The sequence below is a fragment of the Microcebus murinus genome, chromosome 8 (assembly GCF_040939455.1).
Source record: "Microcebus murinus isolate Inina chromosome 8, M.murinus_Inina_mat1.0, whole genome shotgun sequence".
NCBI lineage: Eukaryota > Metazoa > Chordata > Mammalia > Primates > Cheirogaleidae > Microcebus > Microcebus murinus.
Window position 1 is genome coordinate 58,189,549 of NC_134111.1, and position 22,780 is coordinate 58,212,328.

General features: G+C 36.4%; 1 long non-coding RNA gene across 1 annotated transcript; it reads right to left on the reverse strand.

Annotated features, from left to right (window-relative positions):
* Positions 1–15,355: 15,355 nt before the first annotated feature.
* LOC142872296 (uncharacterized) lies at positions 15,356–22,467 on the reverse strand. The gene is made up of 4 exons (XR_012920501.1): positions 22,379–22,467; positions 18,081–18,184; positions 17,048–17,089; positions 15,356–15,849 (listed from the first exon to the last, which is right to left on the reverse strand). It is a non-coding gene; the product is annotated as an uncharacterized LOC142872296 (long non-coding RNA).
* Between the last annotated feature and the right edge of the window lie 313 nt (positions 22,468–22,780).

Below are 22,780 nucleotides of genomic sequence, written 5' to 3' on the forward strand. Positions count from 1 at the left end.
AAAATTGGACACATGTTCTAAAATGAAGGCTGTATATTTTAAATTACTGTAGTAAAATTGAAAAAGGAAAATATTCAGGAAAACAGTCATTAAACGAAATTTTCTGTTTCTTTAATCACTTTTCTTCTATTTTATATATTATTAAATTCAATTTTGTCTTTTCTGATTCTATAAGGATGGCCTTAAAATTTCTGCTTTAATAACTTATAAGTTTGGTAATAAAAAGATTTTAAACTTTTCTCATTCTGTCCATTTTCTGCTTTAACAGTGGTTAGTGTTAGTTTTAAAAACTATAACTTAAAACTCTTGTAGAATCTGGTGACCTGAATTTTAGTTTTAATTCTGGCATTAACTCTGTACGTAATCTTTGTTAACTGTTTTATTTTTCTGAACCTCAGATTCCTCATATATAAAAGACAAGGGTTATTTAGCTAATATCTCTTCCATCACTGAAATTCTATTGTATGATTTTCTCAGATGAAAATGATGATATAAATATAAAATGAAATTTAGTGGGATAGCAAATTTATTTTTCCTCATTAAAGTTATATAATTTTTTGGTCTAAAAATATAAATTTGCAAAAAACCTGTAAAGTTTTTTGTCTTTGCCTTTATTGAATTGATAATATTTTTATCTTGAAAATATCAGATCTAAGAGCACATCTTGATATCCTCTATATTATTTTTAACCTCTGGACATTTCCACCACAGAGGTTGTATCCTCTGAAAGTATCTCCTTCATTAATTGAACTACAGTTATAACACATAAGGATGTATTCAATTATTCCTTTTTTGTTCCTTTCACCCTAATAAGTATGTTTAAAATATTAAGAGGGAAGAGAAACAAAACAGCAGCTCTTTAAACCCAAAGACATCAAGGAAAGCTGAAAGTAAGCTGCTTATTCAACAGCAGATTTATATTCCATGGTGTTGGAATAGGTCACCACTTTGCTCCATCTCTCCAAAGCCCCTCTGCCATTAAAAGTCTATCTTGTGGCCTGACATCTTGAAAACTCACTCAGCTCACTGAAATGGTATTGGACCATGGTCACATAATAAAATCTGTGCGTGGTAAGATATGGATATTATTTTATTCTTCTGCATGCGACTATCCAATTCAAGGTGGATAAAAGTTAAATGTAAGACATGAAACCATAAGAATTCTAGAAGAAAATGCGGGAAAAAGTCTTCTAGTTATTGGTCTAGTCAAAGAATTTATGACTAAGACCCCAATGGCAATTACAGCAACAACAAAAATAGACAAATGGAACTTGATTAAATTAAAAAACTTCTGCATAGCTAAGGAAATAATCAACAGAGAAAATAAACAACCTATAGAATGGGAGAAAATATTCACAAGCTATAAATTCAGTAAGGGCCTAATAACCAGAATCTACAAAGAACTCAAGCAAATTAGCAAGAAAAAAACAACCACATTAAAAAGTGGGCCAAATACATGAACAGAAACTTTTCAAAAGAAGATAAATGGCCAATAAACATATGAAAAAATGCTTAACGGTATGAATCATCAGGGAAATGCAAATTAAAACCACAATGAGAGATCACCTTACCCCAGTCAGAATGGCTTTTATTAAAAAGTCCAAAAACAATAGATGTTGGCATGGATGCAGAGAAAAAGGAATGCTTATACACTGTTGAGGGGGCTGCAAATTAGTACAACCTCTATGGAAAACAGTATGGAGAGTCCCAAATAACTAAAAATACACCTACCATTTGATCTGGAAATCTCACTACTGGGTATTTACCCAAAGGAAAAGAAGCCATTTTATCAAAAAGAGACCTGCACTTAAATGTTTATTACAGCTCAATTCACAATTGGAAAGATGTGGAATCAACCCAAATGCCCATTTATTCATGAGTAGATTAACAAAATGTGATATTATTTATATATATGTATATACACTATGGAGTACTACTCAGCCATAAAAAGGATGAATTAATGCTTTTTGTAACAATTTGGATGGAACTGAAGACCATTATCCTAAGTGAAGTATCTCAAGAATGGAAAAACAAACACTACACAAACTCGCTATTAAATTAGAATTAATTGATGTGCACATAGGGAAGTAAAACACTGTCGAAATCAAGCAGGGAGGAGGTGGGTGGAGGGGTTGGGGAAAACCTACCTAACAGGTACAATGAACACTATTTTGGTGATGGGCACACTTAAAGCCATGACTCAAGCATTACACAAGTGATCCATGTAACTCAAAACATTTGTACTCCCATAATATTTTGAAATTTAAAGATTAAAATCTGTCAAAGCTGAAACTTAGAAGAACATGAATCTGAGTTATGTCATGAATGTTTTTATTACATAAAATCTGTCATTGAATTATAAAAACATTCAAAATAAAATATTTATAAAAATTTGTATAGCTCATAAATGTCTCTAATTGCTGGATTTTCTTTTTTCCATTTTTTAGATATAATTTACATATAGTACAATTCACAATTTTTCATGTATAATTCTATGAGTTTTGACAAACCTACCATCAAAATCAATATAGGGGGGAGGATCAAGATGGCGGATGAGAAATACTGCCAGACAAAGTGTCTCTGCAGAAAAGACAGATTCTAGCAGAAATTAGATAAAAGAAGCAAGAAGACAAGCATACAGTGGAGGAGGGCCGGAAGGAGGGGTACCTGAGACCCCGGGAGACTCCACAGGAGGAGGTTACAGAAGAGAACTGGAAGCTGAAACTGCCAGAGCAGCCCGGAGACCTGTGGGAAGGGTAGGTGGATAAGTCACCTTCCCCCCCCCCTGCATCTGGGACTGCTGGTGAGCTCCCCAGCGGGTGGAGAGACCTCCGGATACCAGCCCAGAGACAGCCGCCGCCAGCTAGCGATGAGCCTGTAGTGGACCCGGCACCAGGCTCCCAAATACCGTGTGCAAAGACCTGAGCTGCGCACAGGCACCATATTGCCTCCTCCTCCCCTCTGCCGATCCTACTCGCGCTGCCCAGAGAGACAATATAGCCACCAGCCGGAGGCACCTCCAGGGAATGGGACCTTCTCTTTTGGGACCCTACAGCTGACTCAGGGGAACTCAGACTGTGAGCTCCCTACCCGCCAGCTCTCCCAGGTGCTGCTGGCACGGTGATCCCAGGAGAACAGTGCAGACTCTGAGGCTGAGAGACATAGACCCAGCTTGGGCTCCCTGTGGCTGAATTAGGACCGGAACTCCTCTCCCTGGTGGGGATACAGTTTGAACTCTGGGACCCAGAGGTCAGACCTGCAGATCAGATCCCGTGGACCGATGTCTCACATTACCCGGGGCACAGAAGGATTATTTGTGAACAGCCTACTGAGGTGTGTGTGCCTTCAGGAGCAGATCAGCATCCAAGAGGGCAACCCTTCTCACAAAAGGAGGCTGTACGCCCAGCCCAGGTGGCGTTCCTGTGCAGGGAACCTCCCCGCTGGCATCACAGTCCGGGGAGGCCTGGTGGCTTGTGTTCTGGCCTGCTGGCAGAGGCCCAGGAGTAGCTGCGGAGTTGGGGAGGGTGGAAAGAAGCGAGGCCCGCTCCAGACTGTGGGTGTCAGACAGCCCCACCCCCACACGCAGACTTTCTGGCTGAGCGGGGCCAATCTGGCCCTTCCCTGACAGCTTTTCCTGGAAGCAGAGAACAAAACTTTGACCCCTGCTAACAGCATTGGTGGTGCTTGAGGGCAGGCTTACCCAACCCAGCTCCACCCAGACTCTCTTCTAGACCAGTCCTCACTGAGGGGGAGAAAAGGACACACCTGGAAGTCCCAGGGCCCCACCGACGACCTGAGGCACTAGAGTGCCTCCCTACAGGAACAAGAGCTGATAACGACACAAAAACAACAACGTAGCCTGTTCTTCCAAGCAAGCGCCACCTACTGACAGGGAGGGCATCCTGCACAGCCTTTTCATGGCACCTACTGACTCATTATATAGGGAGTGGTCGAATCTCACCCACAGACACCACCTACTGGCTCAGAAACTAAACAAGGCATGTGAAAACCCAAATAAAAACCTAAAGGAAAGAAACAACTGATCGACATGGGAAGAAATCAGTGAAGGAACTCAGGAAATATGAAGAATCAAACGGGAAATACACTCCCAAAGAGGAGCACCAGCCCCCTAGAAATGGACACCAACCAAAATCGGCAACCAAAATGACAGAAGAGGAATTTCATATGTGGATCATAAGAACACTCACCGACCTGCAAGAACAACTCAATAGCCAACACAAAGAAACCACAAAAAGCCTCCAGGACCTAGAACAAAAGTTCACTAAAGAAATAGACACAATGAAAAAAAGTTTCACAGAACTCCTGGAAATGAAGAAGCAATTCAGGGAACTACAAAATACAGTGGAAAGTCTCAAGAACAGGGTAGATAAAACAGAAGAAAGAATCTCAGAGATTGAAGATAACACCTTCCAACTAAATAAAACCGTCACAGAGATAGAGCAGAGAAACAGAGAAAAGAGCAAAGCATACAAGAGATGTGGGATTATGTGAAGAAACCTAATATGAGAGTCATAGGGTTACCAGAAGGGGAAGAAGACAACACTCAAGGGTTAGACAAGCTATTTAAAGATATAATAGAGGAAAATTTCCCAGGCCTTGCTCAAAATCTCGATATACAAGTTCAAGAAGCTCAGAGGACCCCTGGGAGATTCAATGCAAACAGGAAGACGTCACGACATGCAGTCATCAGACTGACCAAAATATCAACTAAAGAGGCCCTTCTAAGAGCTGTAAGATGAAAGACGCAAGTACATACAAGGGAAAGCCAATTCGAATAACACCAAACTTCTCTAATGAGACTTAAAAGCAAGGAGAGACTGGGGCCCCATTCTCACTCTTCTGAAACAAAACAATGCCCAGCCTAGAATCTTATTCCCTGCAAAACTAAGCTTCATATATGAAGGAGAAATAAAGACATTCTTAGACAAGCAAAGTCTCAAAGAATTCACTAAGACAAGACCAGCCCTACAAGAAGTACTCAAAACAGTGTTATGCATGGAACACCATAATAACAACTCACGAATATAAAAACAACCAAAACCCAAAGATTAAAGGCCAGATAATACAATGCCTCAAGAGAGAAATCAAAGCAACAACATCCAACCCAACAGAATGAACAATAACCTACCTTACCTATCAGTTCTCTCAATAAATGCGAATGGCTTAAACTCTCCACTCAAGAGACATAGGCTGGCTGAATGGATAAGAAAATACAGGCCAAGTATATGATGTCTTCAGAAAACACATCTAACCTACAAGGATACATATAGACTAAAAGTAAAAGGGTGGAGATCAGTATTCCAGGCAAGTGGAAGCAAAAAGAAGGCTGGCGTGGCAGTTCTAATTTCAGACGATTTAGTTTTTAAACCAACAAAAGTAGTGAAAGACAAAGAGGGTCATTATATAATGGTGAAGGGCACAGTTCAACAAGAAGAGATAACAGTTTTAAATATATATGCACCCAACTTAGGTGCACCCAGTTTCATAAAGCAAACCTTACTGGATCTAAGCAAATGGATTAATAGCAACTCCATAATCACCAGAGATTTCAACACCCCACTGACGGCATGAGACAGATCCTCCAAACAGAAAATTAATAAAGAAATAATGGACTTAAACAAAACCGTGGAACAATTGGGTCTGACTGACATCTACAGGACATTCTACCCAAAATCCACTGAATATACGTTTTTCTCATCAGCTCACGGGACATTCTCTAAGATTGACCATATCCTAGGACACAAAGTAAATCTCAAGAAATTTAAAAAAATAGAAATCATACCATGTACCTTCTCAGATCACAGTGGAATAAAAGTAGAAATCAACCCTAACAGAAACTCACATTTCTACACAAAAACATGGAAATTAAACAACCTCCTACTAAATAATTACTTCATAAATGAAGAAATCAAGATGGAAATAAAAAAATTCTATGAACAAAATGACAATGGAGAGACAAGTTATCAAATCATCTGGGACACAGCTAAAGCAGTTCTGAGAGGAAAGGTTATCTCCTTAAATGCCTATAACCAAAAGACAAAAAGATCACAAATAGACAATCTAACTAAACGACTCAAAGAGCTGGAAAAAGAAGAGCAGACCAACCCCAAACCCAGCAGAAGAAGTGAAATCAACAAGATCAAATCAGAACTAAACGAAATTGAAAACAGGGAAGCTATTCAGGAGATTAATAAAACAAAAAGTTGGTTCTTTGAAAAAATAAAATTGACACACCATTGGCTAAGCTAATGAAAAGCAGAAAAGAGAAATTTCTAATAAGCTCCATCAGGAACAAAAAAGGAGATATCACAACTGATCCCAAAGCGATACAAGATATAATTTATGAATACTACAAAAATCCTTATGCACACAAACTGGAAAATATGGAGGAAATGGACAAATTTCTAGAAACACACAGCCTCCCTAGGCTCAACCAGGAAGAAATAGATTCCCTGAACAGACCAATCTCAACAGCTGAAATAGAAACAGCAATTAAAAATCTCCCTAAAAAGGAAAGTCCCGGTCCAGATGGTTTCACACCCGAATTTTACCACACTTACAAAGAAGAACTAGTACCTATCTTGCAGAAACTATTCCACAACATCGAGGAGAACGGAAACCTCCCCGACACCTTTTATGAAGCGAATATTACTCTGATACCAAAACCAGGAAAGGATGCAACAAAAAAAGAAAACTACAGACCAATATCTCTAATGAATATAGATGCAAAAATTTTCAACAAAATCTTAGCTAACCGAATCCAGACGCTTATCAAAAAAATAATCCATCGCGACCAAGTGGGCTTCATCCCAGGGATGCAGGGATGGTTCAACATACATAAATCTATAAATGCAATTCACCACATAAACAGAAGCAAAAACAAAGACCACATGATTCTTTCAATAGATGCAGAAAAAGCTTATGACAAAATTGAACACCTTTTCATGATACGAACACTTAAGAAAATAGGTGTAGAAGGAACATACCTAAAAATGATACAAGCCATATATGACAGACCCATAGCCAACCTCATACTGAATGGGGAAAAATTGAAAGCATTCCCACTTAGAACTGGAACCGGACAAGGCTGCCCACTATATCCACTTCTGTTCAATATAGTGCTGGAAGTCCTGGCTACAGCAATCAGACAGGAAAATGGAATTAAAGGTATCCAAATAGGGACAGAAGAGATCAAACTTTCACTGTTTGCTGATGATATGATATTATATCTAGAAAACGCCAAAGATTCTACCAAGAAACTCCTGGAACTGATCAATGAATTTAGTAAAGTCTCAGGATACAAAATCAATACACAGAAATCAGAGGCATTCATATACGCCAACAACAATCTAATTGAGAACCAAATCAAAGACTCAATTCCCTTCACAATAGCAACAAAGAAATTAAAGTACCTAGGAATATACTTAACCAAGGAGGTAAAAGACCTCTACCGGGAGAACTATGAAACACTGAGGAAGGAAGTAGCAGAGGATGTAAACAGATGGAAATCCATACCATGCTCGTGGATTGGCAGACTCAACATCATCAAAATGTCTATACTACCCAAACTGATCTACAGATTCAATGCAATACCTATTAAAATCCCATCAACATTCTTCACAGATAGAGAAAAAATACTTTTATGCTTCGTATGGAACCAAAGAAGACCCCGAATATCAAAAGCAATTCTAGGCAACAAAAACAAAATGGGAGGCATTAATATGCCAGATATCAAACTATACTACAAAGCTGTAGTAATTAAATCAATATGGTATTGGCACAAAAATAGGAGTATTGACCAGTGGAACAGATCTGAGAATCCTGATAAAAAATCATCCTCATATAGCCATCTAATCTTTGACAAAGCAGACAAAAACATATGCTGGGGAAAAGAATCCCTATTCAATATATGGTGCTGGGAAAACTGGATAGCTACCTATAGAAGGCTAAAACAGGACCCACACCTTTCACCTCTCACAAAAACCAACTCACGCTGGATAACAGACTTAAACCTAAGGTATGAAACTATTAGAATTCTAGAGGAAAAAGTTGGAAACACTCTCCTAGACATCGCCCTGGGCAAAGAGTTTATGAAGAAGTCCCCAAAGGCAATCACAGCAACAACAAAAATAAATAAATGGGACATGATCAAACTACAAAGCTTCTGCACAGTCAAAGAAATAGTCATGAAAGTAAACAGATAACCTATAGAATGGGAGAAAATTTTTGCATCCTACGCATCCGATAAGGGACTGATAACTAGAATATACTTAACTCATGAAAATCAGGAAGAAAAAATCAAATAACCCTATTAAAAAGTGGGCAAAGGACTTGAACAGAAACTTTTCTAAAGAAGACAGAGGAATGGCCAACAAACATATGAAAAAATGCTCATCATCTCTAATCATCAGGGAAATGCAAATCAAAACTACAATGAGATATCACTTAACTCCGGTGAGAATGGCCTTTATCAAAAAGTCTCCAAATAACAAATGCTGGCGTGGATGCAGAGAGAGAGGAACACTCCTACACTGCTGGTGGGACTGCAAACTAGTTCAACCTCTGTGGCAAGCAATATGGAGATACCTTAAAGCGATACAAGTGAATCTACCATTTGATCCAGCAATCCCATTGCTGGGCATCTACCCAAAAGATCCAATGGTACTCTATAAAAAAGACACCTGCACTTGAATGTTTATAGCAGCACAATTCATAATTGCAAGGCTGTGGAAACAGCCCAAGTGCCCATCAATCCAAGAATGGATTAATAAAATGTGGTATATATATACACCATGGAGTACTATTCAGCTCTAAGCAACAACGGTGATATAGCACATCTTATATTTTCCTGGTTAGAGCTAGAACCCATACTATTAAGTGAAGTTTCCCAAGAATGGAAAAACAAGCACCACATATACTCACCAGCAAACTGGTATTAACTGAGCAGCAGCTAAGTGGACACATAGGCACTAAAGTAATAGGGTATTGGGCAGGTGGGAGGGGGGAGGGGGGCGGGTATATACATACATAGTGAGTGAGATGTGCACCATCTGGGGGATGGTCATGATGGAGACTCAGACTTGTGGGAGGAGGGGGGGAATGGGCATTTATTGAAACCTTAATATCTGTACCCCCATAATATGCCGAAATAAAAAAATTAAAAAAAAATCAATATAGAATGTTTTCATCACCCTTCTCCCCCAGTTTCTCTATGCTCCTTTGTGGTCAATCTGTCCATCTTTTCTACCCCTTGACAATCACTAATCTGCTTTCTCCCCACAGTCTTGCCTTTCCAAGAATGCCATGTAAAGGAAATTATACAATTTATAGCCTTTTTTTGTCTAGATTCTTTCACTTAACATAATGCACTTGAGATTTATCCATGTAGTTGCATATATCAGTCATACATTTCTTTTTATTGCTGAGTAGTAGTCTGTCATATGGATGTAACTACTTTGTTTATGCATTTCTTGATCGAAGGTCATTTTGATTGTTTCTCATCTTGGTGATTGCTAGTAAAGCCTATGGAAACATTTGCATCTAGGTTTGTGTAGTCATAGGTTTTTATTTCTCTTGTTAAATACTTAAGAAGGGATTTATAAGTGACATGCTAAGTTTACATTTAAGAAGAAACTTTCCAATGAAGATACCATTTTAAATTTCTACCAGCGGTATATGAGTTCTAGTTGTTTGGCACCATTGCCAACCATTGATATTGTCATTTTTAAAAGCCATACTATTTGGAATGTAGTGGTATATTATTGTGGTTTTAATTTACATTTCCCTAATGTCTAATGATGTTGAGTATCTTTCCATGTCTTTATATTTACGATCTGCATATATTCTCTGGTAAAATACCTTTTAAGATCCTTTGTATATGGTATGAAGTACAGATCAAGGTTTGTTGCTTGTTTATTTATTTCACAGGGATACACAATTTTCTAACACCATTTGTTGAAAAGACTACCTTTTCTTTGCCAATGTGCTTTGCACCTTTGTCAAAAATCAATTAATTGTGTAAGTGAAGGTCTACTTGTAGATGCTTTATTCTGTTCCATGAACCTGTGTGTCTGTTTTTTTAGCAATACCACACTGTGTAGGTTTCTGTATCTTTATAGTGAGTTTTGGAATCAGAGAGAGACAGTGCATTACCTTTGTTCTTTTTCTTCATAATAGCTTTGGTTATCCTAATCCCTTTGCTTTGTCATATAAATTTTAGAATCAAATTGTTGATTTCTAAAAAACATTTTTTTTGCTCATTTCTAAAAACATTATTTTGGCTGGGATTTTGATTGCAATTATTTTGAATCTACAGATTAGTTTTTAAAAATAGCTTGAGAAATATTGCAAATTCCAAATTTGCCCATTTGAAATGTATAATTCATTAGTTATTAATATATTCACAGAATTGGACAACCATCACCATAATTTTAGGACTTTTAATCACACCGTAAACAAACCTGTCACCTCTTGGTGAACACTCCAAACCTCCCACTCCCCAGTTCTAGGTACCCACTAATCTTTCTACAGATTTGCCTTTCTGGACATTTCATATAAATTGAATAATATAATATGTGTTTCTTTCTTATTGGTCCTTTTGTTTAACACAATGTTTTCAAAATGCATTCCTGTTGTATAATGTATCAGTACTTCATTTTTTATTGCCTAAACTGTTAAACTTTAAGGACATAGACTATTTTATTTTTTCATCAGTTGGTAGACATTTGAGTTGTTTCCACTTTTTATTTATTATGAGTAATACTGTCATGAACATCATATATAAGCTTTTTTGTGAAAATATGTTTTCATTTTTCTTAGGTATATATCTAGGAGAAGAATTGCTGGATCATAGTATAACTCTGTGTTTAACCTTTTAAAGAACCACCTGACTCTTTTTCAAAGCAGCTCCTTCATTTTAAAATCCCAATAGCTATGCATGAGTGTTCCAATTTCTTCATGTTTTCTCCAACACTTCTGATTATAGCCATCCTAGTGATTGCGACGTGGCATCTTATTGTGGTTTTGATTTGCATTTTCCTGGTGGCTAATGATATTGAACTTTTGAAAATGTGCTTATTAGCCATTTGTATATTTTCTTTGAAGAAATGTCCACTTATATCCTTTGCCTGTTCTTAATTGGGTTATTTCTTTGAGTTGTAATTATCTTTATATATTCAAGATGCAAGCCTGTTATAAGATACATAATTTGCAAAAATGTTCTTCCATTCCTTGGGATGTCTTTTTACTTTCTTGATAGCATCTTTTGAAACATGAAAGTTTTTAATTTTGATATTGTTGAATTTATTCTTTTGTTGCTTGTGCTTTTGGTGTCCTATTTAAGAAAGCATTGCATGATCTAAGGTTACAAACATGCATACATTTGTTTCTTAATAAGAGTTTCATAATTTTAGCTCTTACACTTAGGTCTTAATAGATTTTAAGTAAATATTTGTATATGATATGAGGTAGAGGTCAAATTTTATTATTTTGAGTGGATACCTAGTTGTCCCAGCACCATTTGTTAAAAAGATTATTCTTTCCTCATCAGATTGTTTTGGCAGTCTTGTCAAAAATCAATTGATCATAAATACAGGGGTTCATTCCTGTACTCCCAACTTTATTCCATTAATCCATATCCATGTGGTTTTTGTCCTTTATTTCATTAATAATGGCTTGTTACTTTAATTGATTTTCAGATACTAAATTGACTTTGCATTCCTTGGATAAATTCCAGTTTATATATTTTATTTGCTAGTATTTTATTGAGAGCTTTTGTGTCTATTTATAACATATATTGGTCTGCAGTTTTCTTTTCTTGTTATGTGTTTGTCTGGTTTTGGAATCAAGATGATACTGACCTCATTGAATGAGTTGGGAAAAGTTCCTTGCTGTTTTATTTTGGGGGGAATTTGTGAATAATTGGTATAAATTCTTTAAGTATTTGGTCGAATTCACCTGTGATGCCATTTGGGCCTGGAGTTTTCTTTTTATGTAGTTTTAAAATTAATTCAATCACTTTATTAGTTATAAGTCTCTTCTTGAGTCCATTTGTATAGTTTGTATTTCTTTAGGAAATTTTCCTTTTCATCTAAGTTATCTAATTTTCTGGCATAAAGTTGTCTTTAGTATTCCCTTATAAATCTTTTCATTTTTGTAAGGTCAGTAGTAATGTCCTCTCTTTAATTCTTGATTTTAGTAAGTTGAGTCTTTCTTATTTACCTAATCGGTCTGTTTAAAATTTTCTCAATTTCATTAATCTTTTCAAATATCTAGGTTTGGGTTTCATTGATTTTCTCCATTGTTTTTGTATTTTCTATTTCATTAATTTTCTCTCTAGCGGTTATAATTTCCTTTCTTCCATTTGCTCTGAGTTTAAAGTTCTTCTTTTTCCAATGCCTTAACATGGAAGGTTACAGTGTTAATTTAAGATCTTTCTTCTTTGTTGATAATAGGTTTTTAAGCTATAAATTTTTTCTAAGTACTTCTTTAGTTGCATCCCATTTGTGTATGTTGTATCTTTATTTACATTTATCTCAAAATATTTTCTATTTTTTGTGATTTTTTTCTTTGACCCACAGATTAATTAGTATTGTGTTGTTTAATTTGCACATATTTGTAAATATCTATAGAAGAGTTTTGAGAAAATTGACATCTTAATAAAACTAAGCTTTTCAATCCATTAAGAAAATATATCTTGTCATTTATTTAGTTCTCCTTTGATTTCTTTCTTCGATGCTTTGTAGCTTTCAATGTATAGATCTTATACATATTTTGTAAGATTTATATCAAAGTATTATTTTTGGAGCTATTGTAAATTTTACTTTTTATTTCCATTTTTAATTGTTCATTACTAGTATATTAACTTGTGATTGATTTTTGGATATTTAGTCTATATCCTGCAACTTTGCTAAACTTACTTAGTCATTAAAATAACTTTTTAATAAATTCTTTGAGATTTGTTTTACATGGACAATCATGTCATCTGAACAAAGAGACTGTTTTATTTGTTTTCATTCTGGGTGCCTTTTATTACTTTTTCCTTCCTTATTGCTCTGGATAAGACCACCAGTCCAATTTTGAATAGAAGTTGTAAAAGTAAACATCTTTTTTCTTGATTTTAGGGGGAAACAGTCTTTCACTATTAAATATGTTACTTATATTCTTTGTAGATATCCTATATCAGGTTGATAATGTTCTTCTCTATTCTTAATTCTCAGAGGGTTTTTATTATGAACAGATGGTGAATTTCATTAAATGTTTTTGGCATCTATTGAGATGATAGTATTTTTTTGTTTTTAATATGTAGATATGGTGAATTTCATCGATTAATTTTTGAATGTTGAACCAGTCTTGCATTTTTGGGATAACCTTCACTTGGTCATGATATTTTATCCTTTTTATATATTGTTGAATTAGATTTGCTATTATTTTTGCAGATTTTTGTGTCTATGTTCATGAAGGATATTAATCTATAGCTTTCTTTCTAAGTAATACCTTTTCTTTTGATGTCAGGGTAATTTTAGCTTCACAGAAGGAGTTTCAATTTTCTGAGAGAATTTGCATAGAATTGCTATTATTTCTTTCTCAAATTTTTGATAGAATTAACCGGTGAGGCCATCTAGGCCTGGAGTTTTCTTTGTGGGGAGATTTTTAAATTTCAAATTCAGTTTCTTTAATATATATAGGGTTATTCAAGTCAGCATTTCTTCTTCAGTGATTTTTTATTATTTGTGTTCTCAAAGGAATTTGTCCATTTCATTTAGATTCTCACATTTACTGGCATAAAATTTTTATCATCCATATGATCCTTTTATGAATCCCAGAATCTGTAGAGATGTCCTCTATCTTATTCCTAGAATTGGTCATTTGTCTCTTCTGTACTTTTTTCCTTACAGTCTGGCTATTAGTTTATCAATTTGATATATCTTCTCAAATAATTATCTTTTGAGGTCATTGAAAAGTATGCCTGAAATGTTGGGGAGAGAAGAAAATGACCTTGTTGCAAATTTCCATAATTTCATGCTTAGGATTTTCACGATATATGAGGGGAATGCCCTGAAAGAGAAGCTTCTGTTTACATTTTATCTTAAGTCAGTGACTTTAGCTTTCAAATCTAATATATAAAAAAAAAATCCATCACATTATAATCAAAAAGCGAAGGATCTATCTTCTTTTTTAAAAACCCACTTCATAATCTTTTTGAGATGATTTGCTGAAAACAACAATAAAATAAGCTACCTAAGGCCCCTGTAAATCTAACTGCAAATGATAGCTCCAAGAGGGAAAGGTTGATTGTGTTATTTTAGAACTCCTTAGAATCAAATATGTTCCTGTTGTTCAGGAGACCATTGTCCCTTGATAGCTGTGTATTCTCTAAAAATATTATCATACAAAGTACTTGCCAAACTGTAGTTTAGGGAACATAACCATAATTTAATATAGGAGAATTTACAATTGAACTGTAACAATAGAAGAAATATTGCAATCATACTTGTAAAACACATGCAAATTAATTATTTTAAAAGGAGAATGAATAGAGCCCCTTTTCTCTCAGGACAGTATAGAATCTGCAGCATCTTCTTTGCCCAATTTTAAATTGAAGAAAATATTTTTTCCGACTCTTCTCCAGAAGGTTGGGACAGATACCACATAGCCAAGGGGTTGGGGTGGAGGGTAACACCCAGAGTTATCTGCTACTCTCTGTGTGGAATCATTCAGTTGCTTCTTGCTCAAAATACACTCCTCTTGCATTGAAGATAAATAGCCCCTTTGCTTCATGGTCCTGAGGCTCCGCAGTATGAGAGGACTGCAGGCTAAATTTGGAGAACAATGCAGTTACTAGAGCAGACAATTGCTGATTTTATAGTGGGATAATGATACTGCTAACACTTAGGCTAGCAGACTGTGGCATAGTTCCTAGAGGAGATGCAGATTTATAACTTTGAGGCCTCTGATGCCCATAAAAGAAACTGTAAAATAGATGAATATTTCTAGAAACAATTTCTTATCTATTTCTATTAGTGCCGTTGTCCCTTTTCTACTTCTGGTCTCCCATCTCTCTGTGTAACTATTCTGTGACCCATTCTTTATCTCTAATCTTTGCTGACTTGTTAATCCCTATTATAAGTGTGTCCTGGAGAGGTTAAAAGCTAGATTGTCTACCATAACCAAAGCTCCATTCCTATGGTCACTTCCAAATCCCCTTTCTGCAAATAACAGTCATTTATGAATATTTGGTTCTATGTGTCCATGTTTTATACCACATGGCCTATTCCACCTCAACCTTGCCGATTGGGCTAGTGTTATTGTAGAAATTTGTATTTTCCAAAGATAGCCATGCTGTCAAGATATAGGGTTCCTGATTCTGTGAGATCTACTTTTTTAGATTCCATGTAAGCTAAAGCATTTGGGGAGAAGGAGGTGGGGAGATGTTGGTCAAAAATTACAAAATTTCAGGGAGATAGGAGGAATAAGTGCAAGAGATATATTGTACAACATGGTGACTATAATTAATATATTGTATTTTTGGAGAATAAAAACGTGTTTGGGGGTGTGATTTTTGGGCAATGTGTTATATAGCAATAGATAACTAACACAGATAGGCATCTGGCCCTAGGATAACCAAAATTTAGAAAGAAGGTAGCTCACTATAGGAACTTTGACGGAGACAATTAGATTTTCTCTTTCTGAAATATTGTTTGGAATCACAAATAAGAAAGGCAGTTGTCCATGGGGCATAAAGACACTGATGGAGAAAGGTCCATGGCAGGGGCTGTGGGAGACAGCCTCCACGTCATCGAGAGCCAGGCCAGAGGATGAGGTGGTTAGCTGGTAGTGACAAAAGACAGAAAAGTTAAGTACCGATATTAAGAGAAGTAAATGGTTAAAAGTGAGGGTCCCAGAACTAGATGCCAATGTTCAAATCTTGGCTCTTTGTACTTGGGAAGTCACTTAAATTTTATGTGTTTTATCTTCCTTCTCTTATGTACAGAGCATTTAGAATCATGTCCAACACACAGTTTATATTTAATATTATTATTGATATTGACATAACCCTTCTGCTGGGCGTGAAAAGAGTTAATTGAGTAGAAAGAACTATCCTAAAAAACCGATGACCTTCTAGTTCCCTATGCTTTTTAGAGACTCTGTAAGCACAGCTTCTATGACTCTGGGTTTGTTCTCATGAAGTTCAGCTCGATGTCTGCTATTCTTGCCTCCCTTATTTTAAAATCTAGTCTTACTCTAAAGTACCATTATTTAAGAAGTTTTTTTAGTTTTTAACAAAAGATATTATTACTGCCAGCAAGGCTTGAAGTGTTTATAGTAAAATGCATGTGTGTGTGTGTGTGTTAGCTACATAGATGACAGGCAGACAGATCTATCTGTTTATATGCTTAAGGTTCTATTTTTCTCTTTTGCAAAGCTCTGTGCACTTGAAATTATTTACAATTGCTTTTTAAAAAATACATTGTTTAATGTCTCCCTGATTATTGAACTCTATGTTCTGCAAGGGCAATGGCTATCTTTTGTTCACCACTGTATTTCCAGAAGCTAGCCACAGGAAAAGCTTTCAGGCAGGACTGATCTCTAACCTGCTAAGCATTGGAATGCCTGAGACCTTTGATTCACTGGATCTCACAGTCAATGCTTAAGAATGTACAGGAGTGTTTTGTATGGGTTATTTGACCTGTAGTGCAAGCAAGCATAGAGCCAGCCTTTTTAGAGAAGTCCTGGGGGCAAGGAGTCTATATAAAAACTGGAGAATAGGAAAAGGAAGCTTTTCTAAGGATCGGACAAATTCCTCATCCCGGTTTGGTGGTATCTGTGAAAATACTGAATAACGTAGTATATACAGTTAAATCTGCCCTATATCTGCTATTATAGGAATTGCACACAATAGGATTTATCATAGTCATCAGAAAACATGTAGTTGTACTACACTGTGAATGCCTTTAAGTGAGATGTTGCGTGTTTTATACATCTAAACAAGTTGTATCATATTTTAGAAAATCTCATTTATCTTTACCTAAGGAAGTTTGGCAGGTTCAGAGAAAAATTGTCAATGGCACTGTGAAATGACAAACACAATATATTGATGAAGTAAATATAGCAAAATGTTAACAATTGTTGAATCCAGGCTGTAACTATATAAATGCTTATTGTGCTATATTTCTATCTTTGAAAGTTTTCATACTGAAAAGTTAAAAACATTACCCTGTAAAATCCATTCAGTTTGCAGGGGCAGCGATTAACACACATATATCAGTAAATTGATATATACGGTAGAAGAGGAATTTGATTATACAATTGTACTGTCCCATACTGCAGAGTGGCATTTTTAAAATACATTTGTTTTGCTATAGTGTATAATTTAATTTCAGTTTGATTTTGTATATTTTTCATAATTGTTAATCAGATCAAAATTCATATATGATTGGTATGAAGTATGTTGGTGCAAGCCAAAAAAACCAAAAAAACCCAAGTAAGTGAAAGACAGAAGACTGGCAGAAGCTTCAAAATGCCAAAAACTCTTTTAGCATATCACAATGAAATTTAGAAGCTCTGATGTCAAGATCAATAAAAATTTTTCTACATTATAAACTAAAAAATAACCTTTAAGTCATGAAAAAGAAAAGACTAAATTATCTTTGTACTTTTTCCGTGACATTGCAAAATCATTGTCATATGGAAAAGTAATCAAAGCGTATGCAGCCAAAAAATTTGGGAAAATAAACTTGTGTCAGGTGGTTAATAAATAAAATAATATTTTCTTGGATTTTTTATATTTGTGCTATGAACTAACTTTTGAGTTATATAGTTTATGTTTTCCCATTCAAATTGTTTCAAATTTTTAATTTTGTAATCTTAAAAAGAACTGCAAAATTTTATACACTTCAGGTACCAAGATTGGTCAATGGTCATCACTCAAGATTTTATGTAATATTTAAATAGAAAAATTGTGTTTCCTAGTCTTTTCAAGCTAATTGTTTTCTAGTAACAAAAATATAATATTAAAAATTTAAATATTTTAATGAGAAAATTGAAACTCAAAAACTGACAACTTGTCCTAGGTCAAGTAGGTAGGCGGCAACAGCTCAATGGTCAGGATTCAGGGCTCCCAACTCCTGGCCTCATGTTCTTTCTGTCGTACAGTGTAGTCTCCCTTTAGTAAAAGAAATGTGTTATAAAGCATGATGGTTAAAATATGGCATGGATGAGATGATACTGTAACATTCATTCTATTAATTTACTCAGCCGCTAAATCCTGCATCCATCATTCAGTGAACACTGGGCTCTCCCAGGTGGCTCCTGACCCTGTGGTCCCTGACCTTAAGCAGCTCACAGGAGCAGGAGTCTAGACTAAAACAGAGAAATGTGCAAAATGGATAGTGATTGTACACATTGGAAATCCAACAGGAAAGGAATGTGAATCATTGGATCCACTTTTTTTTTTTTTTTTTTTTTGTGCTCCTATATATTCCTTGGGGAGATATGTAGGAAGGCTGGTCCTGGCTCTGTCAACTACATAGAAATTCTCCCTCTATGCACACTTATTGCCAACCCCCCCCCCTTCTTACCCTAATTCAAAGGGAAATGAAGAATGTTAGGAATACCTTTACTTTCGAATTCTCCCCTCTGCTCCCACCACAACCCCCCTTCTGTGTGTGTGTGTGTGTGTGTGTGTTGGGGCAGGGAGAGATTTATTAGAAGGAATTGGCTCATGTGATCACAAAGGCAGAAAGTGCTAAGATCCGTAATCTGAAAGCCTGAGAACCAGGAGAACCCAAGAGGTATGTTCTGGTCCAACTCCAAAGGCAGAAAATCTATGCCCCAGCTCAAAGGCAGTCAGGGGGAGAGATTCTTTCTTGCTCAGTCTTTTGTTCAAGGCATTAGATGAGGCCTACATTGGGGAAGGAAATATGCTTTACTCAGTCTACTGATTCAAATGTTAACGTCATCCAGAGACACCCTCGCAGACACACCCAGAAATGATGCTTAACCAAATATCTGGGCACCTGCAGCTCAGTCAAATGGATACATGAACTTAACCATCACGCCCATCTTTCTCCTGTCTTTGACCTCTTTCTTCGTCACTACTTTAGATAAGGGCTCCCCAAAAGCAGATGCTCAGATGAGGATTCCTGGGAAGGTAGTTTACTAAGAAATGCCCCTAAGATAAAAAACAAAAACAGAATAGGAGCAGCCAGTGGGACTGGGAAGGAGAGAAGGCCAAGCCAGAGTGGATTATTAAATCCCAGGGGGATGAAGCAGTCCTGGAGACACGTAGGCCATGCCTCAGACTTTCCCTGGCCGGTGCAGGGGAGCCTGGGATATATATACCCACACAAGGTCAGTCAGTGGTCAAGGAGTTAACTCAGAGAACAGAATTTTCTGTTCTCTGTCTAGACAGAAATAAAAGGCTCTGGCAGCCTGAGGGTCAATGACATCAAGGACTCTGCAGCAGACACTGGACTATGCATTTTCCATAGTACACACATAATACTATTACTCAATCATCACATTAAATTTATGATAAACATAAAATTTCCATTCTACAGGTGAGAAGATTGAGGCTTGGAGTGAGGCCACAGGAACAGCCATGGCTGATACAACCTTCCCACCCCCAGATGCTGCCTTTTCCTTGCCCTGTGTGCTCACTCATCACCCCCCATTATCTGATGAAAATATCATTACTTGCCATGTCAGATAATCAGATAGAATGCCAACCTTCCCATTTGTGGTAGAGCAAATGTCTTGTTATTTATAGTTATGTTCTCATATATCTTGTTAACTTCCCAGGACATAACTCTGCATTCATGCAAAGAAAAACTTCCTGGTATTGATAAAGAGTAATGTAGGTCTGAGCTGGTAAACAAAAACATCCGCAATTTCTCTGAAAGTTTATTTTTTAAAGCTAGTTAGAAGATTCAATCGTTGGCTGTCATGCACATTTTTACACCCAGTTTTATGCTCTGGGTTTCAGAAATTTGCTGCATATAAAAGAAGTCTTTAGATTACAGAATGTAATGCTATTTTTTAGTAACAAGACACAGCATTTCCAAATTTAGCTATTCACTACTAAATGTAAAGAACAAGTGGTGGAAAAATTCTCTGTGTAAGCCATAAGTGCTGGGGACTTCCCACGTTGGTGAGTCATATAACTTCACCTCCGGAAGGCTCTCAAAGGGACAGCTGTGTGTTTTTAAACAAAAATAAATGGGTTTGTATACTCCACCACTCCAGAGTTAGCAATTACTTTGAGTTCTTTATTAAAACTGCATATAAATAAAGACATAAATTAGAAAGATTTAGGAAGCTTTGTGTTTTCTGTAGTTACTTACTGTTTTGCAAAAGTAACACTGCCAAAACAATTTACCCCTTCTCAATGTTAATTTTGCAAGTGGCTTAGCAAAGAATAGATGAACTAAATCCCAGCATTGTTTTAAAATAGGTATCAGGTTGATTTTCTTTGTGGTGGGTGATTTTCTTACCTATCGTCAATTAATATTTTCAGCTTCTCAAAGAATTGAACAATTGAAAAATTATTGAAGGTGATATCTCCCAAATTAGAGCATTCCAATTATATATGCAGAGTGAAACCAGAAATTTGATAAATTTGCGCAATTGCACAATATTGAGTATGTGGAAAAGACACTCTGAGAATTCTTTCTTATTAATTTTCACCTTGTATTTTAACACATGTTTGGTTTCTTTTATTGTGGTGTCTAGCATTATTTTACATAGAGGATTGCACTTCAAGGAATGCTTTAGCATGTGTGGGTATATTTAAAGCTACCATTTAATGGTGTGGAGATGAATTCATGCAGTAATTAGGAGAAAGACAGCTTGAGAAACCTAAATTATGTGGCTCCAACTGGCCCTCTTCTAATCACCCTCTTTTTGTAAAACAGAGCTGAAAGAGGTTATCATCTTTGTTTTGTGAATATGTTTTTTATTTAAAAAGAAAGTAATGCTCAAAAGTTTCAACATTACAAACTTGTTTAAGAGCAAGCCATTTCAATACAAATCCCTGTAATTTCTGGCATCTTTATTTCTGTTTTTTCCTGGACACTGGTGGGTGATGGTTATTGTTTTCACATAGCGGTAGCATATATACATGACTTCTGACTTTGGAGATGACCCCTACCAATACATACACAAACATACACATACTCATACTCTCAGGGACTCCCACACACTGTTTTCTCTCCAGTGTCCAATCCCAGGAAATCTCTCCTTCCCTTCTTTGTCTTCTCAGAGCCACCCTCTTCTTTCCTTCCCTCCCAGTCACCTAGAAGAATCTCTTTAGGGAGTAAAGGAAGAGGTTTCAAGAATCTCTGAGACAAGGCATTCAAAAACCTGCTTAGCGGGGGAAATTCAAGGACAGAAGAAAGGGAAGATGCATTCATGTGCTGCCTATTGACATTTTGGTCAACGACGGACCACGTATATGATGACGGTCCCATAAGATTCTAATGGAGCTGAAGAATTCCTGTCGCCTAGTGACATGTGGTACAACACATTATTTGCGTGTTTGTGGTGATGCTGGTGTAAACAAACCTGCGCTGCCAGGTGTCTCAAAGATTAGCACATGTAATTATGTACAATTCATAATACTTGATAATAATAAACGACTGCTTCTGGTTTATTTACTCTACTATTTATTGATAAAGTGTACTCCTTTATATTAAAAAATAAAAAGTTAACCGTAAAGCAGCCTCATGCAGGTCCTTCAGGAGGTATCCCAGAAGAAGGCATTGTTGTCATAGAAGATGATAGGTCTATGCGTGTTGTTGCCCCTGAGACCTTCCACAATGGGACAAGATGTGGCAGTGGAAGACAGCAATACTGATGATCCTGACCCTGTGTAGGCCTGGGCTAATGTGTGTGCTTGTGTCTTAGGTTTTAGCAAAAAAGTAAAACAAACAAACAAAAAAACCCCGTTTTTAAATAAAAGAAAGCTTATAGAATAGGGATAGAAAATAAAATATTTTTGTATGGCTATATATGTTGTAAGATAAATGTTATAATAAAACAGTCAAAAAGTTAATAAAATGGGTAAAAGTTTACAAAGTAAAACTGTTGCACTAAGCCAAGGTTAATTTATTATTGAAGAAAGAAAATATTTTTAAATAAATTTAGTGTAGTCTAAGTGTACAGTATTTATAAATTCCACAGCAGTGTACAGTAATGTCCTAGGCCTTCACATTCACTCACCACTCACTCGCCCAGAGCTACTTCCAGTCCCGCAAGCTCCATTCATGGTAAGTGCCCCATCTAAGTGTACCATTTTTTATCTTTTATACCATAGTTTTTACTGTACCTTTTCAATGTTTAGATATGTTTAGATACTTACCACTGTGTTACAATTGCCTGCCGTATTCAGTACAGTCGCATGCCGTGCAGGTTTGTAGCCTAAGAGCAGTGGGCTGTAGCATACAGCCTAGGTGTGTGGTAGGCTGTATCTCCTAGGTTTGTGAAGGTACACTCTGTCATGTTCTCACAATGAAAACATCACATAATGACACATTTCCCAGAATGTATCCCCATGATTAAGCAACACATGACTATATGTGCAAAAAAGATCCAGTACATTTTTCAGAATATCCTGTCATCTTCTGTCCCTACCCATAGTGTTTTACTGTGAGGTCTTTATCTTCTAGATGCAGCACGTCAGTACCAGTCCCTCAAATCACTCTCCCTGTTCCTTTTCTGGGAGTCACAGACTTCCACTGGGTGGAGTTCAGCTGCAAGAGTT